Here is a 14,643-nt window from a genome sequence, read left to right on the forward strand (position 1 = left end):
TCAGAGGGGGCCGTTTGATCACAGTGGGAGGACTTAAACACCCGATCCCTAAGGGCTGCTGCCTTTCTTAATCCAATCTGAGCCCCCACATATGACCAAAAAAATTGTCAGGAGATCCAGTCACAGACTGCTTGCATAATATGCACTTTGGTCTCCCGACTGAGGACTGAGCTCTCTCAATATTGTTAAAGCAAACAATACTAGACTAGACAGAAAAATGGCCTGCTAGAATTTTTTTTACTAGAAATGCAGTATTGGGAACCACTACCACCTTGGGAAAGGACATCTGACTGTATTACTCTAGGGGTGAGCAACTCACCCAGTCCACTTAATGGCGCAGTGGGGAAATGGCTTAACTACAAGCCAGAGGTTGCCGGTTCAAATCCCCACTGATACATTTCCCAGACTATGGGAAACACCTATATCAGGCAGCAGTGATATAGGAAGATTCTGAAAGGCATCATCTCATACGGCGTGGGAGATGGAAATGGTAAACCAAAGAAAAACCACAGGGCTCTGTGGTGGCCAGCACGGCATGCTTTATCTAAGCAACTGACAATCTGGTCTTCAGGAGCTTTCTGATTCTGGCCTCTAGTGCAGCCTCTGATACCAAGGATACTCAACCGTCCATTCAGAATCTTACTCACATTCTTATGAAGGTATTTTCCCATCTTACTTCCAGCATGAGCAGAAACAGATGTTTTGGTGATGTTCTTCTCTAAAGGACCTCAGGCAGTTTATGCCCATGCATGAACAAATTCTAGGCAAATGGGACTGTGCAATAAAGTATAGAAAAAGGAGAGTACTCTGCCCAAACCCTTGCTGCTGCTGCTATTATTATTATTATTATTTATTATCATTGTTTACACAGTCAGACAGGTGTTATTGACTGGTTTGTTTTATCCAGACATCGAGTCCTTCCCAAGGACCTGGGATGACTGCATTTTTTTGGCAATGTTGTTGCTGTTATTATTATAGACATTGTCGCAGAATATAGGCTGTTCCCAGTAAAGTTTCTTTTTGTAATTGGCTGATGGTGATTTCTGTGGCCCCTATGATGTTGAGGTGCTCTTCAAGTTGTTTTGGAATTGCACCTAGGGTGCCAATTACCACTGGGATTATTTTGGTCGTCTTCTGCCACAGCTTTTCAATTTCAATTTGTAGATCTTTGTATTTTGTGATTTTTCCTGTTTCTTTTTCTTCCATTCTGCTATCCTCTGGTATTGCTATGTCGATTATTTTAACTTGTTTTTCTCTCTTCTCAACTACAGTTATATCTGGTGTATTGTGCGGCAGATATTTGTCTGTTTGTAGGCGGAAGTCCCATAATATTTTTGAATCTTCATTTTCTACCACTTTTTCAATTTTATGGTCCCACCAATCTTTGGCTACAGGTAGCTTGTATTTTTTGCAGATGCTCCAGTGTATCATCCCTGCTACCTTGTCATGCCTATGTTTGTAGTCAGTCTGTGCGATCTTCTTACAACAGCTGATTAGGTGGTCCACTATTTCATCTGCTTCTTTACAAAGGCGGCACTTGCTGTTTGTTGTGGATTTTTTGACTTTTGCTCTGATTGCATTTGTTCTTAGTGCCTGTTCTTGTGCAGCCAGTATCAAACCCTCTGTTTCTTTCTTCAAGTTGCCATTCTTAAGCCATTGCCAGGTCTTGGTGATGTCTGATTTTCCACTTATATTGTGCAAATATTGACCATGCAGGGGCTTATTTTTCCATTTTTCTACTCAGTTCTTGACTTGTTCTTTCTTGTAGGCCTGCTTTGTTTCATTGGTGTTCAATAGTTTCTCTATATTGACCATTTTATGTGCATCTTCATATATTCTTCAAGGCCTCTTTTCTCCTCCTCTACTGTTTGATGGACTTGCAGCATTCCTCTTCCACCTGAGCTGTCAGGGAGGTATAGCCTATCTACATCACAGCGGGGGTGCAGAGCAAGATTGATGGTCATTATTTTCCTGTTCTTACGACCTAGCATCTTTAGCTCTGCCTGGGTCCAGTCTATCATTCCTGCACTGTATCTGATAATAGGTATAGCCCAGGTGTTTATGGCTTGTATGGTGTTCCCGCCATTGAGTTTGGACTTGAGGATTTTTCTAACTCTCCTGATATATTCACTTCCAATTTTTCTTTTAACTTCAGTGTGTGCAATGTTATCAGCCTGGAGAATGCCCAAGTATTTGTAATGTTCTCTCTCTTCCAGGTTCTTGATCTTGCTTCCATTGGGCAGTTCTATTCCTTCTGTTTTTCTTATTTTTCCTTTGTTCATTATTAATGCAGCACACTTGTCTAGTCCAAACTCCATTGCTATATAGCTACTGAATATACGGACAGCGTTTAGCAGTGATTCGATTTCTTTCTTGCATTTTAAAATTTTATTGGTTTTTACGATCTCAACAGTCCAATTACATTTAATGAAGTAAATATTGACTTACCACTTACCAGTCTGCACGGTTCAGATTAGCTATACAAATCTACCATTGCTATAACAATTCATAACACATATACTCCACATTGCAAACTCGATTTTACCCTACCCAACCTGCTGTTGTTACTAGCAGTGATTCGATTTCTGATTGAGACTTTCCATACAACTTCAGATCGTCCATGTACAGCAGATGGTTGATTTTACTTGATGTTTTAGATGTTTGGTATCCAAGGCCTGTTTTATTTAGTATTTGTGAAAGTGGAGTCATGGCGATTACAAACAAAAGAGGGGATAGTGAGTCCCCTTGGAAAATGCCTCTTCTAATGCTAACCTGTCCAAGTGTCTCACCATTGATTGTTAACTGTGTACTCCACATGCTCATTGCTTTTTAAAATAAATATCTGAATGTTTTTACTGACACCAGTTGTTTCTAAACATTTTAGTATCCATGTATGAGGTAATGAGTCGAAGGCTTTCTTGTAGTCAATCCATGCAACACTTAGATATGTTTTTCTTCTCTTGCAATTTTCTAAAATCATTTTGTCAATCAGCAGCTGGTCTTTTGTGCCTCTGGTGTTCAGGCAATTTCCTTTCTGTTCAACTGGAAGCTGTTTGTTAGTTAATAAGTGTTGCATTACTTCATCTGCCATTATTCCAGTTAATAATTTGAACATGGTTGGCAGGCAGTTCAAATTATTAACTGGAATATTAGCAGATGAAGTAATGCAACACTTATTAACTAAGAATAGTTATTATTATTTATTTACACAGTCAGACAGGTGTTATTTACTGGTTTGTTTTAACCAGACATTGAGTCCTTCCCAAGGACCTGGGATGGATCAATTTTATTGTCAGTGTTGTTGCTGCTGTTATAGATATCATCGCAGAATATAGGCTGTTCCCAGTAAAATTGCTTTTTGTAATTGGCTGGTGGTGATTTCTGTGGCCCCTATGGTGTTGAGGTGCTCTTCAAGATCTTTTGGAACTACACCCAGGGTGCCAATTACCAATGGGATTATTTTGGTCTTTTTCTGCCACAGCCTTTCAATTTCAGTATGTAGATCTTTGTATTTTGTGATTTTTTCTATTTCTTTTTCTTCTATTCTGCTATCCCCTGGTATTGCTATGTCGATTATTTTGACTTCTTCTTGTTGTTGTTTTTATTATTAATAATTTTATTAATTTTATTATTCTTTTATTAGCAGCAGTGGCGCTCTGGACCTTTGGGGGATGAGTCAATGTGTGAGGCTAGTTTTGCAGGCCCTGTAGCACTAGTTTAACAAAATGGCCCCTGTTTATTATTAGTTGCTGACTAGGCTATTAATGCATTGCTGACTAACACAAACATCTAAGTCAGTCAGTATAAGGAACTATTTAAACATTAGTGTCCCTGCATGATGGCTGGATAATAGTCTTTCTTCATGGCAATGCTCCTGGCATATAAAGCAGAATTGCAGTTGAACGGGCCTGAGGTTCCATGAGCGTTACATCCAAATGCAGAGAAATATAGTTTGAAATACGACGATGAAACCAAGGGTTCATATTTGGAACTGCAGTCTGAACTCTCGAGTTACAGTGAGTTTCATCGCCACAACCTGAGGTTGGACGCAGTCTGGATGTCGTCCAAATTCGGAACTCAGGCTGTATCCCCTGGAACCAGAGTTGAGGAAAGAAGCTCGTCCCTCAACTCTGGTGTGATTGGCTGTGGGTGCTGTCTTTCATGGAAGTAGTAAGCCTGCACAGCCAGTTCTCCCTCCTCCCTGGAGTCTCGCTGATTGCAGAAAGGATGCTCTCCCTGTCGTTCGAATGCAGACAGAGGGCGGAGGGAGCGTGGAATGTGGCCATAGTGTGCCTTGCTCAGTTACAATCTGTCCTTGTCAATGCCAAATACAAGGAGTGGGGTCGTCACCACAGGAGGAGACTGAAGGAGTCTGTTCCCTTCAGGGCTTTCCAGCCCCTCTCCCTGAATGTTCAGCTTTAGTATTTTGTTTTGTTTTAAATTTAAGTCTATAGCCATTTTACTTGTGGGGATATAAAGAAAAGCATGCATCCACTATTGTAGCCAATGGGTCATTAAGAAGTAGCTTTCTCTTACTTTCCAGTGTTCTGGTCAATTAACTGTGGAGCAGTTGATGCTTTTATTTATATATTTATATGTATATACTTTGCCACTCCTACCCTGTAAAAAATTCCAGAAAACACTCACACACTTGGCCCTTATTTCGAAATGGTATAAAATTAAATATCATGTGATTAAATAGAAGGTTAATCACCTTCTATTGGGTGACTATATATAGCAAATATAGCAATAGATTGAAATTAGACAGACATTATTCAAATGAACAAAACAGAGAAAACAGTGACTATACTAAATGCTGCAATTCTGCTCAGCTATAATATGGGGAGCGGTGGAGAGAACAGAAAAATAAATAAATATCAGAACCAAGTGCTGTAAATAAAAGTGAAGCAAAACAATTCATACAGTACTGCTCTTAATATCAGTTACAGAAGTTGTTCCAAATATCCTGAAGGAAAACTTGGGCAAGAATACATCTACTATTGTTCCTATTAAATGCAATGCAAGAAGCTGTCATTCTTCAGACTTTCTATATAACTAGAAAATTCCTGAACAATAACTGACACTTCTTACAGAAATAAGTTTTGGATATCAGAGCTCTGCCAGATGAAGCATCAGGGCTATTAAGGGGAAAGGGGGAAAATAGCGATTAAGAAAAAATCCTTGGGGATCCTTAGACTAAACATAAAGAACAGTCAAGGGTCTAGAAAGCTGACTTGATTTCTTTAAGAACTTGGCTCGGTTGTGTAGTAAAATGCATCCCAAAGATATATTGCTTGGACAAAAAAACTGATCGTCGGAAGAAACAGCAGGACAGACACACACACTCACAGCTTTAGGAAGTGTGGAATAATGAAAAAGAGAGCTGCTTTGAGCATGTGCAAAGTGTTAAAGTGTCTTTCTTCACTATTAAGAAGCCACAACTCCCTCACAGGTGGGATTAGTAGGAAAGGCTTCTGAGCCAATGAATGTAAAGTGTGCCCTCAAGTCGATATCGACTCCTGGTGACCACAAGGCCAATGATGTAATAAAAATTCAGCACAGAGAAACAGGAAGCCAAATACTAACCAGGAAGTTTTCCTCACTGTGATTTATTGCTTCTTCAGAACAGTGTTTGCAACCAAGAATTTATACTTTAAACAATATTTCCCAGCTTCTCCACCCCACGGCCGATAAGACCTTCAGTGCATCTCATAATAGCCAGAAAAAAGTTGTACCTATTATGTGATGCGCTAGAGGTCTCATTGGCAGGAGAAAAAGCTGGACCTGTCATTTTAAAATATGAATGCTTCATTGCGAACTGTTCTGAAGAGCAGTAAACTGTGATAAGGCAAACCTCCAGTGCTCTGCCCTTCCACATTGACTGATTCATGCGTGAGTCACCCTGCTCCTTGGCCTGTCAGCTGTATCAGTTCTCTAGTTCTGCCAAATGCAGTGGCTGGTTTGTGTAGTTCTCTTCCCTGGCCTTAGGGCTATGACCCTTGCACCTCTTGAACGTCAAGAAATAAACATTTCCCCCTTAATACTAAAGGGCACATAATTAACTACACATATTATTATACCATACATAATTACATTATTTTACTGTATATGCTGGCCTACCATAAATAAGGTACAGAAACCCAAATATGGCATGCTAGCAACTAAAAGGCCTTGTTGTCAGTGGCACCTTTTTGCCAGCTTCTTTCTGACAGCTGCTGATTAACGTAACCAATCACAAAGGCTGAAGTGAGTTACTGTGTGATTTCTGATTGCTTAGCAACATTTTCAGAGACTTCAAACTCTCCTCCTCTCTCTCTCTCGGATTTAAATACCACATAGGTAACTAAATGTGAATATATTGGATGATTCACATACTGTACTGTGCATTTGCTTCACAGCTGCAGCCTTATCACATTATCCTTTATAAACTTGGCTCAAAGTCCAGAGGGACTCTGGACTGCTTAATATTCAGTTAATTTCTGTTTTGATTGGAAAAGGGGAAAAGCAACCCGTTTGGAAATGGATTCATCATTTCAAACTGCATCAGGGGCTTTATTGAAATGCCGTCTGCAACATTCTTAAGTCAGCCTCATCACTGAACATAGGGACTTATCTTAATTATGGTTGGTTGTAATACTGTACTTATATTAATAATGTTCTTATGTTAAAGAGATTTTTTTTGACCTTTTGGAGTGCAGAAATCAATAAGAAGTTGATAAAACCAAGTTCATTGCTGCCTAAAGTAAAGCAAGCCTGATTTGTTTACTTACCTAAGCCTTCATCTGTCAGGCCCATTCTGAGATGATTTATAGACCTCTACCCAATGAAATCATTTAAAGTAGATTAGATTCAGGGAACAATCACCTCTAATATGACAAGCTGATGGAGGCTGACAGGTAACCAAGTTGCTCTGGATGGCAAACAAGTTCCTGAAATTCTGATTAAATTAAAATATTAATGGTACCACTGGGAAAATAAGATTGAATCATGTAAGGGGAATTCAACATTAGAACCAAAATGCAAATACAGAGCGATTTTGTGTGAAGGAAGCCTGCTGAAGTACCAAGGGAAGTTACCTCCAGTAAACCAGAGAGCAGGAAGTGAATTCAAATGAAAAGCGTCATGTCAAGGGCTCACCTTCACCTTTCTGAGGTCTCTGAAAGAACAAGGCCTAACAGGCTCTGGGGTTGGTCTGAACACTTTTGAAAGGTTTCATATTTATTTGGACTCACAGCCTAGCACTAATGAACAATGCTTGCTTTCTTGGGGTTATAAGGTTATTCTTTGAAGCATTGTTTCTTTTTCTTTTCTTATTTGTGTAGCTTATGCTTTCAGTCCTGTATGCTAAGCAACACTGACTGAGCTATAATTGCTATATAACTAAGCTCATTTAGGCTGTCTGCTTCAGAACATGTGTTAAATGTGATGTTCACAGTAATTAAATGTGTTGTTAGGCTCACATGCATTAAAGGACAGCCAATCCCAAAATCATATTGGCTCCAACATCATAATCATCATGGCAACACACAAGCACATCTACCATGGTGACCAATACATAGCCACAATCCAACAAAGAGCTAGGTGTGTTAAGTCCATTGAAATCAATGGATGGATGCTTGCTTAACTCTTTGCTGGATGTGGCCCACAAGCAGAAATACAACAGTGAGCCATCACACAGTCACAGAGTAGTCACAGGTAGCCATGGCTCCTGTTTTCCACATGTTCAGCACCTGCCTTTGCAGAGAAGTGCTTAACACAAAGAGAATGGGGGACATCACTACAGAGTGCATCAGCATAGGAGAGCTGGCTAGCTAGCAGGCTTCCATTCCTCTGTACCTGGGTACAGCACATCCAGATTTTGAATGCCTGAAGACAACTCTAGTCTCTTGCAGTCTCTGTTACAAAGTATATGATCTCTGACAAGTATATTATCTCATGCTTATCATATTATCTCAAGAGGTAAGCATATTATCTCACTCACCCCTTACACTAAGCTGTGCTGAACCTTGCCCTAGATCATTGGGGGCTTTGGGCGTGCTGATATTCACATTGGAAGCCCCCAGGCATGCAAAGTGGTTGTTATACAGTCAGACATCCCTGGTCACTCTCAACCCACCATTCATGCTGCTTCTGAAATGGCATGGCAGAAATGCTTCTGCCCAGTTGGAACCAAGGATTTGGCCTGGATTCCATTTGTGGGTGCAACTCTGCTCCATTCCTGCTGGCATTGTTATCACTGACACTGGATGATCTTCTTAGGTTCATGAAGGTAATACCACTTGTATATACTCTTCTGGCACACACGTATGCTATCCACTAGTAGTATGCAGTAGAATGCTCAGTTTTGATCTGTCATCGTGAGCTCGCAAATCCTTGCTTCCTAAATCAATTATTTTAAGCTGTCTGGCCATAATGCTAGGAGGGCATGAAGGAATTAAAACCAGTGATAGAGGCCCATACATCTTTTGACATGAAGATGCCAGTCACTGGAAACTTGCATCTTAATATCATAATGCATAAAACAATACTTCTGGTCTGCCTGCTTTTGTGAAGCGATGGGCTGCTAATGATCAGGCATAATTACTTTGTCTATATAGGATCCAGGCAAAGGGAAGCAATTTTAACTGTAGCAGAACAGATATGAAATTTGTCTGACTACCCAACTAATTTCCCACTTTATTATTATTATTATTATTTCAATTTAGTTTGTTATTCATTTATTCAGTTAATTAGTTTTAAAGGTATTTCCACCGACCTTTCTGTTAAAATGCTCAAAACAGCAAATAAAACACTAATTAAAAATACCAAATAAAAACTAAAAATAAAGCCATAAACAAGACAGCAGGTTTAAAACAATGCTAGCTAAAATATCAGGGAGATCTAAAACTTAGCTGATTAGCCAATCAAAGGCCTGCCAAGAGAGAAATGTCTTGCACAGTGATGGGACAACTTAGCTGCTTGTACCCTGTGGTGAGCTCACAAATAGCCATAGCATGTTAAATGGTAACTGTCAATCAAAACTTGATTAATCTGAAAGAGTTAATCTTCTTACAGAATTATGAATTTATTTCAGCTAGCCCCTACATAAAAGCAATACTTCTTAAGTTGATCTCAGAAGCCAAAAACAGTGAGGGAAAAAGTAGTTATGCCTGATTATTAGTACTTCATAATGAAGACAGGAGTCAAAGGAAAGGATGATCATTTAAGGGGGTGTGCCTCATTTCCAGATGTGCAACATTCACCCATAGTTCAACTTACAATTTTCATACCTGCAAGTAAATAAAAACAAAACATGGTTCCTGTTCTGATTTTCTAGAGACATTTCTCAGTGTTCACTTAGTCATTCTGTTTTTACCAAGAGTTCTCATTTGTATTATATTTTCAATAACATATTATTATGATTTATGCATACTTGTTTTGGCTTTGGTTTAATAGAAATTAGATGGCATGGAATCTACAAAATTATTACATATTATTCCTACAAAATTCATCTTATGAATTTGAGATGAAACCCACATTTCCACATACTTAGCAAAACTCACAAAGTGCAGTCTGGTTATATTTCATTGTCCTCCCTGTAACGTAGCCTAAAAAATCAACTCCCTGACCAATTCCTGCAGGGAGAGGTACTTTTCCAAAGAAGAAAGGAGGCATTCTCCCTTTGCTGCCACTTCTTGCACTGAAACACTCCTCCTGAATATACAAAGTGAGCAGGAGAAGCAAAATTTGTGCCATTAAAACATAAAACAGTATTTCCTCTTCCTCATCACTGGATAAACTAGCTCATCCTCCAAAGAGAGTGTAGGAACAGGCCTCCATAAAAAGCACATAGAAGCTACAGAGATGGCTACACCAGGGAAAGCCCTCCCCATCAGTGTTCCCTCTAAGGCGTGTGCACTCACACATTTTATTATATCTGCTCAGTTAATTGTATTTAGATCCCACTCAGGTTGAATCAGAAAAGCCCCACCCTGAATGCACATGCGCACACACTGCCTTAATACTGCCGCCCAGAACAAAACTCATTCCGCTCAGAGATGAAAAAAAATTAGAGAACACACTGTTTCACATACCTCTGAAAAATATTTCCTGGGCTCAAGCTCATGACCCCCTTTAAATGAAGGGTATACAGAAACCTAATTAATCTGGGGAAAGCTACACCGGATCTGCTCACTTACATCTGCTTCAGGTCTTTTAGTGTTCTTGGTTGTGTATGTATGTGGGCTTGCAGTGGTTCCTTCAGAGTGAAATTGAAGACCCAATTGGTGCTAAGCAATAGGAAAATTAGAATAGTATTTCTAACAAGAGCAATTTATCAGATAGACAGGTGGCCTGGAGGTTGAACGCTCTCTGGAACATGCACTGCAGTATTTGTTCTAAATTCGCAGGCATTTGAATGTAATTTTAGAACCAAACACATTCACTTCTCATCCTTTTCAATACTTAGGTAATGTAGTTGTACAGATTGTATGCATATATATTATATGCATTGAGAAAACTCTTCAATTTCCTTTTCTCTAATGTGAATCAAAGCATTGAAAACATATAAACCAAGGTTTCTATAGCAAGGTCACTATGATATTGTAATACATTATTCTTCCAAAGTGCACTTTTGGCTCTTTCACTCCTCAAATTCTGAATGAAATCATATTCTGAATGATATGCTTCTTGACATAAACTGCAGAAATCTAGCAGTTTCTTCTAATGTTTCCAACACTTTTAATAATGATGATGTTCTTGAGAGTATTACAGTGAAATATAGCCTCATAAAATGCAACCTATCTACATATTTGCTGGCCTCAAACATCTGAAAAGGGGATCCCAACCTGGCTTTGCCTGGTTGATTCCATTTCTACATTATATCCCTAATCCAACCGCAGATAGACAGAGACAATTGAAATATTAACTATCAAGTGAGAGAGTTTTCATTTTCTTTTTTAATATTCCAGCTTGCTTCACAATCACAGACATTGTTCATATCCTTATACCAAAAAATAAAGGTAGTATCCTCTAAGAATTTGTTTTCACTAGGGGTGTACATGAATCATTTTTGTAATTCGATTTGAACTTGAATCAAATAGCAAAAAGTTGAGTTGATTCATTGAACCAGCCAGCCCTAGCTGTCTGGTTTGATGAATCAGAAATTCATGGAAAATTCACGAGTCGCCCATAGCTAACAACTGGGAACTTGGATCACCCCACTGTTCCCCATGGGTAGGTCCCAGGGACACCAAAGTGAGTTGGGTGTTGAGGCATAACCCAACCTACCACCACCCAACCTAGAAAACAATCAAGCAATTGGGCAATTATAAATAAATTTTGAATTATTATCTGGATTAGTAGATCAATGTAGCCTCTCTCTAACCTACCCCTCTTGCCCTATTGTCCTACCATCTAATCCCTTTCCTAGACTAGGCCCTATTTAAAGAACTTTAAGTCCTAATAACCCAATTGAGGCATTCAGGTGTGGGAGGTGTTCCTCACTTATCTGCATCTTCAGCTAAGGGCTCCAAGTGACATCTTTGGCTGGAATTTGCCAGGTATCACTCTCAGAGGCACTCTTGGGCTGAGCATACACTGGGACACGACAGCTGGGAGAGAAGGCAGGTGAGCACCAGTCAGGCACCCACCCACCCACCCAAACAATAACAACAAAACAAAAAACTTGGGGGGGGGGGAACAGAGGGAGCCTGGCACCACCTACAAAAAAACAAAAATTAATCCACCAGGGACAGGCAGGACACAGACAGCAACAAAGGTGGCAGCAGTGCTGCAAAGTAAAATAAAAATAAATAAGCACAGCACACCAGTTATTGATTTTAAAAACAAATAACAAGGAATAAAATCCCAAGCAGCGTCCAGTTAAGCCTGGAGACCTCTAGTACAATTGTTGGGATGCCACATTACCTGGTTGCCTGTGTGGCCCTGTGGAATCTGGAGAAGAGCGTTGCATTACTCCTTTGGGGCTTTCGTTCCCTTCAGGGGACAGCAGGGGTGAGAAGAGTCCAGGCTGGTCAGATCCCAGTGAGGTTGAGAAGGCAAGGCAGGGCTAGTTGCAGGAAACAGCTCCAGGAAGACAGCTGGGTTGGGTGGGACAGGAAGCAAGGTCAGGAAAGAGGTGGGGCTGGAAATAGACTTTAGGCCCTGCCAGCTCTGCACTGGGGCATTTAAAGGCAGCTGATGATGTGGGGCTGCTTCTGAGTATGGGAACTGGGAGTTCTCCAGGAGAGGGAACTGACTGAATGCAGCAAATCAGCAGAAGGACTCAGGTGAGAAACTAACCTTCTCCCCGGCTGTTCCTCAGGCTGACCTTTTTTTCCTTGCTTATCCAGTCATTCTGGAGTTCTAGAAGGGCCAGGAGTCCTCCTTGTCCCCTGGGAGTCTGAGATAATTTAAATTAAATGGGGGGGAGGGATCACAACATCCCAGTTATTAAAGGGGGCTGACTAGGCTACAAGCAATGAGAGAGGGAAAATAAACCAAGGAAATGGATTCCAAACAGCACCCAGTTAAGCCACTGGGCTGATGGTACTATTAAAAATAATTGGGGGGGGGGGCACTCCAGTTATTAAAGCCACCCAGGGGTGACCAAAAATAATAAAATAAAATTCCAAGCAGCACCCAGTTAAAGCCACTGGTGCTGTTGGTACAAAGAGGGGGGCGGTCTCTCTCTCTCTACTCACAGTGTGGGGGCCAGGCAGGCCTAGGCTGCTGCTGCTGCTTCTGCCGCCGCCACCACCCTGCTCTCAGTGCTGCTGCATCTCTCTCCAGTCATCCTCTCTTAGGGCAATGGCTCTCTTTCTCTCTGCCTCCATGCAGCCCCTTATGTACATTTTGAAACTCCTCCTTTGGCCTCCCTCTCCTTGCTCCATCCCCCCAGCCATGCCAACACTTGGTTTGAATGACAACAAGCCAATCAGAAGCAGTGCCTGAAAACCAATCAGCAATTGTAAAACACTGAGACAAAATGGCACCCGCAACACGAATCACACTAATTTGATTTGTGATGAATCAGGGGCAATTTATTTCATTCTCAATTCGATTCATCCTCGAATCAGCCTCAATTCATCCTCAATTTAGGAGATGTGATTTGCAGGTGAATTGATTTGCACATCCCTTGTTTTCATGTTAAGTTGACAGAAGCTGTAGTCAGAAAATTACACTGTATGTGCAGACAAGTTTCTGTCCACATGTACATGTGTTTGTGTAAATGATTGTACATGCATTCATTTTAAAAGTGCATCCAGTACAGGCCTCCTGAAAATGCAGGATACAGATAGAAAGTGTATTACTATATGTGCATTGAATATAATATGTGAATAGGGCTAGAATGACACAGATGTCTGTCTGCAAGCAAATGCCTCAAGAAGCTCTATCGGTGTTCCCATGAGTGAAATGTCCTTCCTCTCTCACCACAGAGTCTTAGAGTTCATTCATACATTTGCCAGGTAATGAGTTTCCACATGTACAGAGTCTGTTTCTCTGTACCAGCTTCGTGAAGGCAGCACTTCACAAAAGTAACCATCACTTGAGAGCACTTGATTGCTCTCACAGCACTGGTTTCCTAAGGGGAAGCAAACATAGCCAGAGCGAGGAAATTGGTGTTGAGAGGAGTAGGGGAAAGGAAAATGTATTTAACTTCCCTGTTCAGGTGCTAGAAACCTGTGACTGTGTATAGCAGCAGATACCTAAGTGTGGACACAGGAAACAAGTATGAAAGCAGGAAGTGATCACAAGTAACTGCCCCATAGGCAGATGTGGAAAAGTTCAAAGAGGCGGGTTTCACAATCAGTGAGACCACGTTTTGCCAGTTTTGCAGGGAGAGCAGGCTAAGCCCGCTCTCCCCACAGACGAGCAAGGCAGGAGCCCTGGGTGGCCGGATTGGCCGCCCACACGACTGCCGACTCTGTGACGGAGCCGGCAGGGCCTGGAGAGTTTGGGGGCCATGCGACTCCCGGAAGCTCCAGTATGCCCTGCGCATACTGGGCATACTCCAGTATGCCCTGCGCATACTGGGCATACTGGGGAGACCCCCAAGCCGGGAGGCTGCTTTTCAGCCTCCTTCTGGGGGTCTACTCATGAGTAGCCGTGGCATGGAGACGCACCACGGCTACTCGCGATCCCAAAACCGGTTTTACGGAGCGCTTGCTCTGCAAACCCGGTTTAAGGGGTGGGCTGCTTGAGTAGGTTACCCGTTCAAGAACCACCGGGCTCGCAGCCGAGCCCGGTGGTTCACACCGTTGTAGGAAATCTCCACTAGCCTGATTTTCTACAGTCGTGTGAATAGCCTCACAGCCTCATAAACCTCATAAGCAGGTAAATGAGTGAACTAACCCTAAAACTTCCAGGGCAAGGCCTTGAGAAGGAAAGAGATGGCTACTGATATGTGGAAAGTACTCCCAGCAAAGGTAAGTGCTGGTACATTGTCATTCATATTGTGGAATGTGCTCCCTGCTGAGATACAATCTTCCCCATCTCTGGCAATTTTCAAAAAACACCTGAAAACCCATCTCTTCACCCAAGCTTACTCAGCATCCTAAATTTTGGGGGTTTTAAAATCTGGTTTATTTTAAAATTTAAAACCTGATTTCGGAGGGTTTAATTACTGTAATGGTTTAATTGTTGTTTTAAAATGTTTTTAAA

The 14,643-nt window shown here is 41.2% G+C and overlaps 1 long non-coding RNA gene across 1 annotated transcript in view; it reads right to left on the reverse strand.

Moving 5' to 3' along the window:
* The window catches only part of LOC128351612 (uncharacterized), a 69,662-nt gene extending 56,787 nt beyond the window's left edge, over window positions 1-12,875 (reverse strand). The window contains exons 1-2 of the long non-coding RNA XR_008319907.1: window positions 12,684-12,875; window positions 11,908-12,080 (exon numbers count right to left, since the gene is read on the reverse strand). This is a non-coding gene — a long non-coding RNA (uncharacterized LOC128351612). The remainder of the gene's footprint in view (window positions 1-11,907; window positions 12,081-12,683) is intronic.
* Between the last annotated feature and the right edge of the window lie 1,768 nt (window positions 12,876-14,643).

The sequence above is a fragment of the Hemicordylus capensis genome, chromosome 3 (genome assembly GCF_027244095.1).
Source record: "Hemicordylus capensis ecotype Gifberg chromosome 3, rHemCap1.1.pri, whole genome shotgun sequence".
NCBI classification, from domain to species: Eukaryota; Metazoa; Chordata; class Lepidosauria; order Squamata; family Cordylidae; genus Hemicordylus; species Hemicordylus capensis.